This window comes from Meriones unguiculatus, chromosome 16 (assembly GCF_030254825.1).
Source record: "Meriones unguiculatus strain TT.TT164.6M chromosome 16, Bangor_MerUng_6.1, whole genome shotgun sequence".
In the NCBI taxonomy this organism is placed as follows: domain Eukaryota; kingdom Metazoa; phylum Chordata; class Mammalia; order Rodentia; family Muridae; genus Meriones; species Meriones unguiculatus.
In genome coordinates, this window is record NC_083363.1 from 53,796,569 (window position 1) to 53,807,019 (window position 10,451).

Consider the following 10,451-nt stretch of genomic DNA (forward strand, 5'->3'; position numbering starts at 1 on the left):
CTTCTGCAGTTGGGTTAGGCCACCTCTATAATCTCTATATATTCAAACTATAGTTTTAATTGCATTAGCACATTCTCTCTCATCATGTAGAAGAGAGTTTAAGGGAGTAAGCAGAGGATTGTGTCTTAGCTATGGTTTCTATTGTTGTAACACAACATTATGGCCAAGAGCAACCTGGGGAGGGAAAGGGTTTATTTTACCTTACAATGCTGAGGTCACTCTCTATTACTAAGGGAGTTGGGGCAGGAACTTGGAAGCAAGAACTGAAGCAGAGGCCAGGGAGAAATGCTCCTTACTGGCTTTCACAGCCTGGCTTGCTCAGCTTTCATTCTTGTACAACTTAGGGCCACCTGCCCAGGGGTGACACCACCCCAAGTGAAGTGGGCCTTTCCACAGCAGCTATCAATCAAGAAAATCCCACAGGTTGGCCGACAGGCCACTCTCATGGGGATGTTTCCTTAACCGAAGTTCTGTTTCCCAAAGGACTCAAGTTTGTATCAAGTTATCATGAAACCAGCAGGCACAGATAGGAAGTAGTTTTAGGGTTCTTCTTGCAGCTGTAGCTGTTTGCCCTTTGTGGAATATCCACCCCACCCCAACCCCCTGGAGGCTCACCTATTCCGCTTTGCCACTGGCATAAAGAGTGCTGCCCTCATCCCATCCAGGTCATCTGTCAGAGCTGGGATTTCCGTATGGATTTCCTCAGGGACTGACAGAGAGGCAGAGACAAATCTGATGGACAGGCCTATTTGAAAATGGGAACCGGGAACTGGGTAATTTCTTTTTTGACACGTACATTTATTCAAGGAACATGTTTTGTCTTCTGTGTTTCATAAATAAAATTAAAAGTGATACGTTCTTGAATGCCACGTCATATCTCAAGCTGATGAAAATAACTAGAAAAAAAAATCAATATGTCGCTCCATGAAAGCCTATTCTTTTATAGTGAAATGGGTTAACACGTGGAAGGACTTTATTTAAAAATGATGCAAACCTATGCGATGAGTTAGCTTATAGACTTATTATTTTTTTTTTTTACTCAGTTTTGTTGGCATGGAATCATAGCACTGTTCAGCTTATTTTCTAGCTATGATATGAATGAGCAAGGGATCATTATAAGAAATTTGAAGTTATATTTAAATGTAACATAAATTTCCCATTTTCATGTATGTGTATGTGAGTGTATACCACATGTGTGCAGGGACCGTAGAAGAAAGAGGTTGTCATATTCCCCTGGACCTGGAATTACTGGTGTCTGTGAGCCACCTGATTGTGGGTACTGGGATTTGAACCCAGGTCCTCCTAACAGCTGACCTATCTCTCTACTCCTGCCTCTTTGCTTTGTTGTTTAAGAGAGTGTCTCACATAGTCCAGATTGGTCTCAAACTCACTATACAGGGGGGGATGACCTAAGATTTATGATCTTCCTGCCCCTACCTCGCAAGTGTTAGGCTTATGGCACCACTCCTAGCTTTATGTGGTTCTGGGGCCCAAACCCAGGGCTTGTTATATGATACTCAAATATTCTATCAAGGGGACTACAGGCCCAGACACCGAAGCAAATCTTGTTGGGGTCACTGAAACGGTTCAGCTCATAAAAGAGCCCATTGCCAATCCTGACAGCTTCATCTTTGGTACAGATGTGGTGGAAGGAGAACAGCAACTCACTGATGTGATTCTAGACCCCTGCAACGTGTGTGCCATGGCCAGTGTAACCTCCCCATAACACAGATAAACGAATAAATACACGAAACCCCAACTCGTTGTGTCACTACAAGTGAGATGTGAATCTAAAAGCACTCACCAGTTTGGCGGGGTGGACGGCCCCGTGAGCCTCATCTTCGCTTTGTTTACAGGCACCAGCTACCACACCTGGATGTGAGAGACAGGGATCCCACTCAAGTCCTCACACGCTCATGGCAGGCGCTTTCCTCACTGAGCCAGATGGAGGTCCCTCGGCCTCTGGCAAGCTCGAACTTCCGGCCCTTGGAGCACCGACGTAGGGTTTGATTTGGCTGTGTGGGGTTCCTGGGGCCTTGCCAAAATGCCAGTACACCTCTTGGCCCTTCTGAGGACCACACGGGAGCATGGAGCTCAAAGGTGAGGATCTTACCCCAAGCCTTGAGGAACGCGACTTCAGGCATGGCTGCTCACTCGCAGTGCACACACTTTCAGCTTGGGCACTTCCAGGATCATGCGTGACAGGGACAGAGGTGGCCAGTTAGCTCGGCTCAAGAATAACCTTTTCAGCACACCCTGAATGAAGGCAGAGTTGGTTCATCTGGCCAGAAACCTGTACAGCATGACCAGCAGCCACAGGTAGATGTCCTGGCCCTTGGGCTCCTTGTGCCAAACCGTTGTTTGGTCCTTGTGGTGGAATGTCAACCCCCATGACGGTACCTCCTGCCAGGCCAGGCCCAGAATGCCCTTATTTAATTCTTTTTTTTTATTACTATAAGTTTTTTAAATTCTTTATTAATTACACTTTATTCACTTTGTATCCCCCCCATGGTTCCTTCCCTCCTCCCGTCCCAATCTCTCCCTTCCTCCACCCTCTGCATGCATACCCCTCCCCAAGTCCACTGATAGGGGAGGACTTCTTTTCCTTCCTTTTGGTCCTAGTCAATTAGGTCTCATCAGGAGTGGCTGCATTATCTTCTTCTGTGGCCTGGTAACACTGCTTCCCCCTCAGGGGGAGATGATTAAAGAGCAGGCCAATCAGTTCATGTCAGAGACAATCCCTGTTCCTATTGCAATGAAACCCACATGGATACTGAATTGCCATGGGCTACATCTGTGCAGGGGTCTTAGGTTATCTCCATGCATAGTCCTTGGTTGGAATAGCAGTCTCAGGAAAGACCCCTGTGCTCAGATTTTTTGGTTCTGTTGCTCTCCTTGTGGAGTTCCTGTCCTCTCCAGATCTTATAAGTTTTTGTAAATAAAAAAACGAATGTGACAAAATGCTATGACTGGCCCTAGGATCCCTTCCCCCAACCCTGAGAACAAAACAGATCATTGCCATTGTATTTTGTTGCCCACCATAACTGGATAGCAAGATCTTTTTTTTTTTTTTTTTCAATGCAGTTTATTCAGGAACCTTGAACAATCATCTGACCCTGGGGAAAGCCAGCCCACAGCTTAAATAGCCTCTGGGTAGCCAACCCAGGCGTGCCACATGGGCAATGCAGATAGGTCCACATACATGGAAGCAAGCCAGATCCTCAGCCTTAGCCAAATGTGGAATTGTTCGTGACAGAGAGCACTCACCATCGGGAATTCTTATGTAGACTTTGAATCAAACTGAATAAATTGGAAGACTTTATACTTTTAATATATACATGGAGAGGAAAATTTGAATAACCTAGTTTCAATGATGTCTTTCTAAAAATTATGGTATTTAAAAAAAATCATATTCCAAGTTATCTATGGCTTGTTTCCTCTCTCTTTTGGTTTCAAATACCTATGCTGTGCTGGGATTGTGATTTAGTGTGAGCCATGTTCAAAGGTCTAGGATTCAGTCCTCCAAAAGACAAAAAGAAGGCTTGTTGTTGTAAGACATTTGATTCTATTGTGATCCTCAAAATTGTGAACTGTAAAACCCTGTTTATTGTTTGGCTTGGTTGAGCCCTAACACACCCCTTTAATCTAAGAAAGTTGTTTATTGTAAACAGGTGATTACTGTGTGGTTCAACAAGCCCTAGCACACACCTTTAATCCAAGAGTTCTCTGTACACCAGATCTAATAAAGTTAACCTTAGGTTAAGAGGTGGAGCTAGAAACCAGCTGACAGAGATTAAAGAGCAGGAGGGACTTTAAGTTGAGTGTATTTAAGACAGGGTGGAGAAGAGCTTAGGCTTCAGCTCCTCAGCTCTCTGGCTTTTGGGGCTCAGAACTAGCAAGCCTTTGGCCTTGTTTTTTTTGGCTTTTTCCTGCTGGGCTGTCAGTTGTAGCCTTTTGGGTTTTTACCATCAAGACCTGAGCTGAGAAGGAAGGCTAACCTTCTCTGCCTTTTCGAGCTAGCAGGTTTTTAACTCAGCATCTGGCTCCTGAGTCTTTATTGATAAGAAAGAACTGTTGGGATTTTCATCATTGTTTTTAACAATAGCTTGAAAAGCAGACAGCTGTTTTGAAGGGGTTCGAAAGACCTCTACCTCATCCGGGATGGTTTGGACTGTCAACTTGACAGGACCTAGAACCACTTAAGTAACAAGCCTCTGGGCATACTGTGAAGGAGTACATAGGTTAAGCTAGTCTCTGTGAATACCCTGGAGGGATTATCTAGATTAGGTTAATTGGGACATGTAGACACACATTATCTTTAGGTGGAACACCTTCCCATTGTTGGAGTTCTGGACTGAAATAAAAAATAAAATAAAGCTGATCAGGAACATTTATCTCTTCTTTTTTTTTTCTTATTTTCTTCCTTCTCCTCCTCCTTTTATTGCATTGATTGACTGATCAGTTAATGGTGTGTTTGGTGTGTGTGTGCCAGTGGGTACATGCATTCTGTCGTACACATATGTCAGTTTCTTTTTTCTTCCATATGAAGGTCCTGTCAAATTAAGAGTTATAAAAGAAGGTATTAAAATGTTTTGATGACATTTTCCCCCTAAAATATATCTTGTTTTTTTTTTTAAACAGTTTCTGAGTAATTATATATGGTTGGGAGTTTCTTACATGTCTTATTAAGAATGTCATGTTTCTATATGTATAGCACACTTCATTTACATTGTGCATTTTCGTGATAAATGCAGGAATATGTAAGATATACACATAACCTCTGACAATGCTAAGTTAAAATGACTGTAAACAGAGTCAGGGAAAGATCATGTAGACGCGTTCTCCTTTCACCGTTGTTACGGCTGTATGGTGGACTAAAACACAGTTTTGTAAGTGAGGGAAAGACTGTTCTCTTCTGTGGATTTGCCTTATGAGTCAAGTATCCCCTTTGTCCTGTCTGGATTGTCGTTATCTAATTTCTTCACCTGTCACTGCCAAGTGGGCATGGACTTTGTACATTTACATTGTAACACATACATAAACAGGGAACCAAATCAGAACCACTGAGATCGCATATTCTCCTCCCACACTCCACTACAATGAAAGGCGAGATTGAAGCCGTTACCTAATTCACATCCTTCGCTCTTCCAGTCCTGTTCAATAATTCATCAGAAAGCAGTAACTTCGTCGTAAACAACAAACTGTTTCCCCTTGTTGGCACTTGGTAAACTTCAGTCTCTGCAATCTGTTCTCCTAAAACAAATCCTATATTTTTAATCATTTCAGTCACTCTTCTCTGGATCGATTCTATTAGATTACAAAGTTTTTTTTTTTAAATTAAATTAAATTTATATATTTATTTATTACCATTTATTCACTTTGTATCCTATCCACCCTGTTCCACCTACCTTCCTTCTTCTCCCCCTATTCCCTTTTCCTAGTCCTCTGATAAGGGAGGACCTCCTCCCTTTCTATCTGATACTAGCTTATCAGGTCTCATCAAGGCTGGATTACAAAGTTTTGGCAAGAGAAGCGCCTGAGTTGAACAGTCTTCCCATGTGCTGCCACCTCACAGTGGGGAAAGGCTCCACTCTTCTGTCTTGTGACTCAGTGGCTATAATCATTTGACTGATTCAGCTCCCTGAATGCAAGCGGTGTTGAACAAAGTGAATGAAAAATGCTGAAAACAGATTTATTGACAATCTGTTACTTTTATGCATAGCTCAAATCACTGACTAATGTTTGCTTTCTCCTCTAGGAAACTAATTTTAGGTAACAGGAAGACTTTTAAACCACAGCCACGTCATGGATTTGGCTGCGTACCGGTAATGCATCCAATAAGGCACAGCAGATGGTTGCAGAAGCTGCCTTCGAGCTGGCCAGGAGTGTAGCTTTCAGCTGTGCCTGCAGTGGACTGAAGCTATGCTTGAAGGAATGAGTCAATGAACTGGGAAAGGGCTACTAACTTTCTAACGGCATAAAATATGTGTAGAAAATTTATAAAAAGTAACTGATTTTGTTATTTCAAGAGTGTTTTAAGACCTGCATGCTACTTTATGTTTTCGAAGGGCAAAGGCACAAGGATTAGCAAATGTCTCCACTTTTATATGAACTCACATATTCTTACATGGTACATTTTGTTTTGATAGTGCGTCTGAGTGTAGGTTTTTGCCTGTGAGCCTACTGCCCTCCGAAGCTGGATGAAGATGTTGGAGCGACTCTGAGATGCCTGATCATGGGTGCTAGGAACCGAACTCTAGTCCTTTTGCACAGGCTCTTAGCTGCTAAACCATCTCTCCTGCCTTGATGCTGCATTTGAGAACCTGAATCCCTTCCCATCTCATCCTAATAGCTGATAAGCTCTTGGCTGATGCACAGATACGCACTTGTAGGAGGCATGGTGCATCTTGTGCTCACAGATGAATTCTGGGGAAACCAGGAATGTTAAACACACAGGGTTGTCTCTTCAAAAGGAGAGATGTGTAACCTGTGTTCCACCCAGACGGCTGGGAATGAATGTGATGAGTAGCCTGGTGACCTCTGTGCTATATGCATGACCAGGTCACACCAGCTCTGCAGACTTTTATGTTTGTATCAGCCAATCTACAGTGCCATCATCCCAGAAATGGGAGACGTCACTTGCACTTTACAAGAGCTTCCATGTAATCATGCCTTAAGCTTGCTGTGCACAAGGGATTAATTAATTAGTTATCATTAGGAATTCATTTTTTCTAAACTGTGCTGTACTTAAATATTCCTGAAATAAACTACCCGTGGTTAGACTCTTAAGCTTTGAATCAACATTGGCTACTTAGTCCTGTGGAACCAGACTTCCTTCTTGCCTCACCTGAATCCACACCTCTGGCCATGGTGTTTGCAGAGACACCCACTGAACTGATGATCTCAGTTATCTTTCTAAGAGAATATACTATTATAGTGCATTAAAAATGTTCATCATTTTCCTGAAATGAGACTTTAAAGATTATTATTATTTCTTAAAGATTACTGTAAGGTAATCCTGTTTTAATAACTTTTCTTAGTTTTTCATAATAGGGTCATCCAAATTATACTACAAAAATATTAGATATTTACAATTTTTCAGTTCCTTCTAGGATACTGTGCCTAGTTTTGAAAAAGGTGGTTTGAAAAGAATGTGTGGGGTAAACATGTTAGTGATTACCTCTGAGTCACCAATAATATATCACATTAAGGAACAAAATAAAAGCACTTCCTCCTCGGTGTCACTTAACCAAGAGTGAGTTCAGATTTGAATTCTTATTTCATGGTTCCTGTGTCTTCCATCCTCTGTCTCTCTGTTGAGTCTGAAACTGTGCCTCTCTGAAGGTGGTCTTGTGAATCTGTCCCCACCTCTGTGTCTGTCCCTCTGTCTCTAACAAAGGGTTTTGGACATCACAGAAAACAGCACATGAGGAAGGAATGGGATACTTTACAGAAATCTTCAATAGACTGAGTCACCGGCTCCAACTGACCAAGACAACATCAATGTTTATGAAATATCCAATGTTGTGTTCAACATTTATGAAGGGTATTAATTTTAGAAGGGTATTTCAACCTCTATTTTTGCTGTTTTCAGCAAATAATTATCAGATCTTGCTTGTTTTAGTCTGGTTCAGGGGCATGGGAGAGCACATAATTTAAGATCACAGCTATGCGTTAGGCTAGGTTGTAAAAGCTGATTACATGGGAAGTCCAAGGTAAGCAAGATTGGTTGTTACATTATTCTTTCAAAAACAGGTTAAACAAACAGGCTGAGTACACAGTAGGATAGCCGTCTCTAGTGTTAAATTACCTCAAGGTGCATTATTAACTCTGCCTGGGAGGTCCAGCAAATGTTCCCGTCTCTTAGAAGATATTTTTATCATAATGCATTGCCACAAAATCTTTCATTAAACTGCACATTAGAATAACTGGTAAAACTGAGATGAAAAATTTTGAAAAATGCAATTTATTTTAGCAGTTAAATAGCCAGCTAGTGGGGATAGACATGGAAGGGACCGTTGATTGAAATAATCTGCAGTGCAGCTTGAGGGAGAGGTCTGTGTATAACACAGGGTAGACCATTTCTCGGATGCTGAGAAGTGCAGCCCAGAGCCAGCAAGCATAGCAGAGTCACGCCTGACCAGTGAGGATGCTGCAACTGGCCATGAGAACCCCGGAGCAAAGGCTTCTCTCGCTCGATGCATTGTTGTGGTGTCACAACAAACGCTCTGATGTGAAATGCAAACTCTTGTAAGGAATAAATAGGCAGCTTAATAAAATCTGACTGTTTACAGATTTATTTACTAGGATACACAAACTCTGTGTCTTACATTATTTCTGTTATCTTGAATATTAGAAATAAGATTAGTTCTTGTTTGGAGAATTAAAGAACAGGTGTGGCTCTGGATAGAAGTCGAGGCATTTAGACTTTGGTGTTTCACATAAATAATGACTATATCTAAAAGCATTGCATATGATTTTTTTTTTTACTTCATCGCGATTCTATAAACTAAGTAAGTTATTGAAATCTATGTAGTGGGCTGGGCAGAGGGTCAGTGGGTAAAGTCACTTGTGGCCAGACCTTCTGCTCTGTGTTCAATTCCCAGGACCCATATTGTAAGAAAACAAACTCCGCCTCTGGACTCCCATACATGTGCTAACACATGTGTGTACATGTATAAATACACAGAATGAATACACAAATACAATGTTAAAAAATAAAATTTGCAAAGAGAATTCCTATTAGGATTTAAATGAAGTTAGAAAGAAAGTGCAACTCAATGAGTAAACAAGCATAACTTAGTTCTTTAAGGGTTAAGAAAAAAAAAAGAAAAGCTTTTCCTATATCTATTTTTGAAAATAAGAACACATCTATTACAAATTGCATGTTTGAATTTTAAGTCATGGTTTGATTAAAATTTTATTGCATTTTAGTTGTGCATGTGTTTGTGTGTGTGTAAAATAGTAAGGACCACCTCATAGGCCCTTACTATTTGATTAGAGACACTGGAAAAGGAAAAAGAAAGAAAGACAGTTGATAAAATGAAAAGATACTGAAATTCATAGACTTGAGAAGAAAGACAAAGATACCAGTGGAAAGACAAAAGAAACAAAAGAAGAAGAGTTGATTATACTAGTGTAAAACAATGACTACACAATTGTAGAAAAATTCTTTCAAATAATGAATAATCTCACACCGAGTCTCCGTAAAACATTACTTGTAAATTTGTTTAAAGCAGGACTTACATTTAGGAAAATGGACATAAATCTGAAATTCAGAGCTCAAGAAAGGATAGTAAAGAAACTCGTGACTCCACATTGGGGAGAGGTGATTTGTGAAATATGGTAAAGAAGATGAAAAAAAGACAGCAAGCTCCCATGAGAAACGACATACTGATCTAAAGGAAGGATTTGACTCTTAAACGATCCCTGGGAGATGTGAGCGTGTGAGATGGCTCAGAGAGGAAAGGCACTCGCACCCAGCCTGGTGGACCCCAATTCAATCCCTGAGACCTGCACAATGAAGAAAAAAAATTGATTCCCACAAGCTGCTCTCTGTGTTGTGTTCATCTCTGTAAGTAAACAGATAAACATGAAAAACTACATCCTCACCCGTAACCCACCTTTGATAGCTGTTTCCTCTGACATAAAAAAGCATTTTATAATTTTCCACAGACATTTTCCCATGGAATAATGGCTATTTCAGATTCTGGGAGAAATGGTTCTAAGAGAAGAGGATTGGCAAGGATTGGCTGAGTCTCTGGCACAAAGCATGCTGCAAATTAAACACCCTGGCTGAGGAGGAGAGAGAGGCAAGCCGGATAGTGAGTGGCAGGGGCTTTGTCAAATCCAGAAGACCTGGATAGCAGCGCCCAGCCATGGAGATTCTATACTCAATGGTTCATTTGGTTCATTCGGAAGAAACTCCCCATGTTTGTCCTTAGCAAACTACACCAACCATTGCAGTTTGGGGACAGAGGAAATGGGATTTCTAACCTTTTGAGTGCTGATTCTGGTGGAATTAGGGTTGCTTTTAGGGTCTTGTGGGGCAGGCTGCCTGCAGACTTCATGTTCAGTGAGGACCATGAGGAAGGGCTATCTCAAGAAAGATAGCCTTAGTGTAGTGATAGAACGAAGGGCCAGAACAATCTGGAGGCAGGAAAATTCCCACAATGGAATACACGCGCATGAATTACAAACGAGCACATCTTTGCCATTGGTACAAATCTAGGTCACTTGCAGCGGTGTTTTTCCATTTGTATTTTTCTCTGTGGGCTTTTGATACTGCAGCTGTCTAAAAAATGTTTCACCCTCTGATTATTACAATAGATTTCATTCCAGAATCCAATTGTTATATAACAAAAATTCACTAGGTTGGGGGGGAAAAAGTCAATCAACACAATTTTAAGCTTTGTGTCCCTTTGTTTGCAGGGAGTCAGGCATAAATGAGC

The 10,451-nt window shown here is 41.3% G+C and overlaps 1 pseudogene; it reads right to left on the reverse strand.

Moving 5' to 3' along the window:
• Positions 1-1,898: 1,898 nt before the first annotated feature.
• Positions 1,899-2,316, reverse strand: LOC110556202 (large ribosomal subunit protein eL18-like; annotated as a pseudogene).
• Between the last annotated feature and the right edge of the window lie 8,135 nt (positions 2,317-10,451).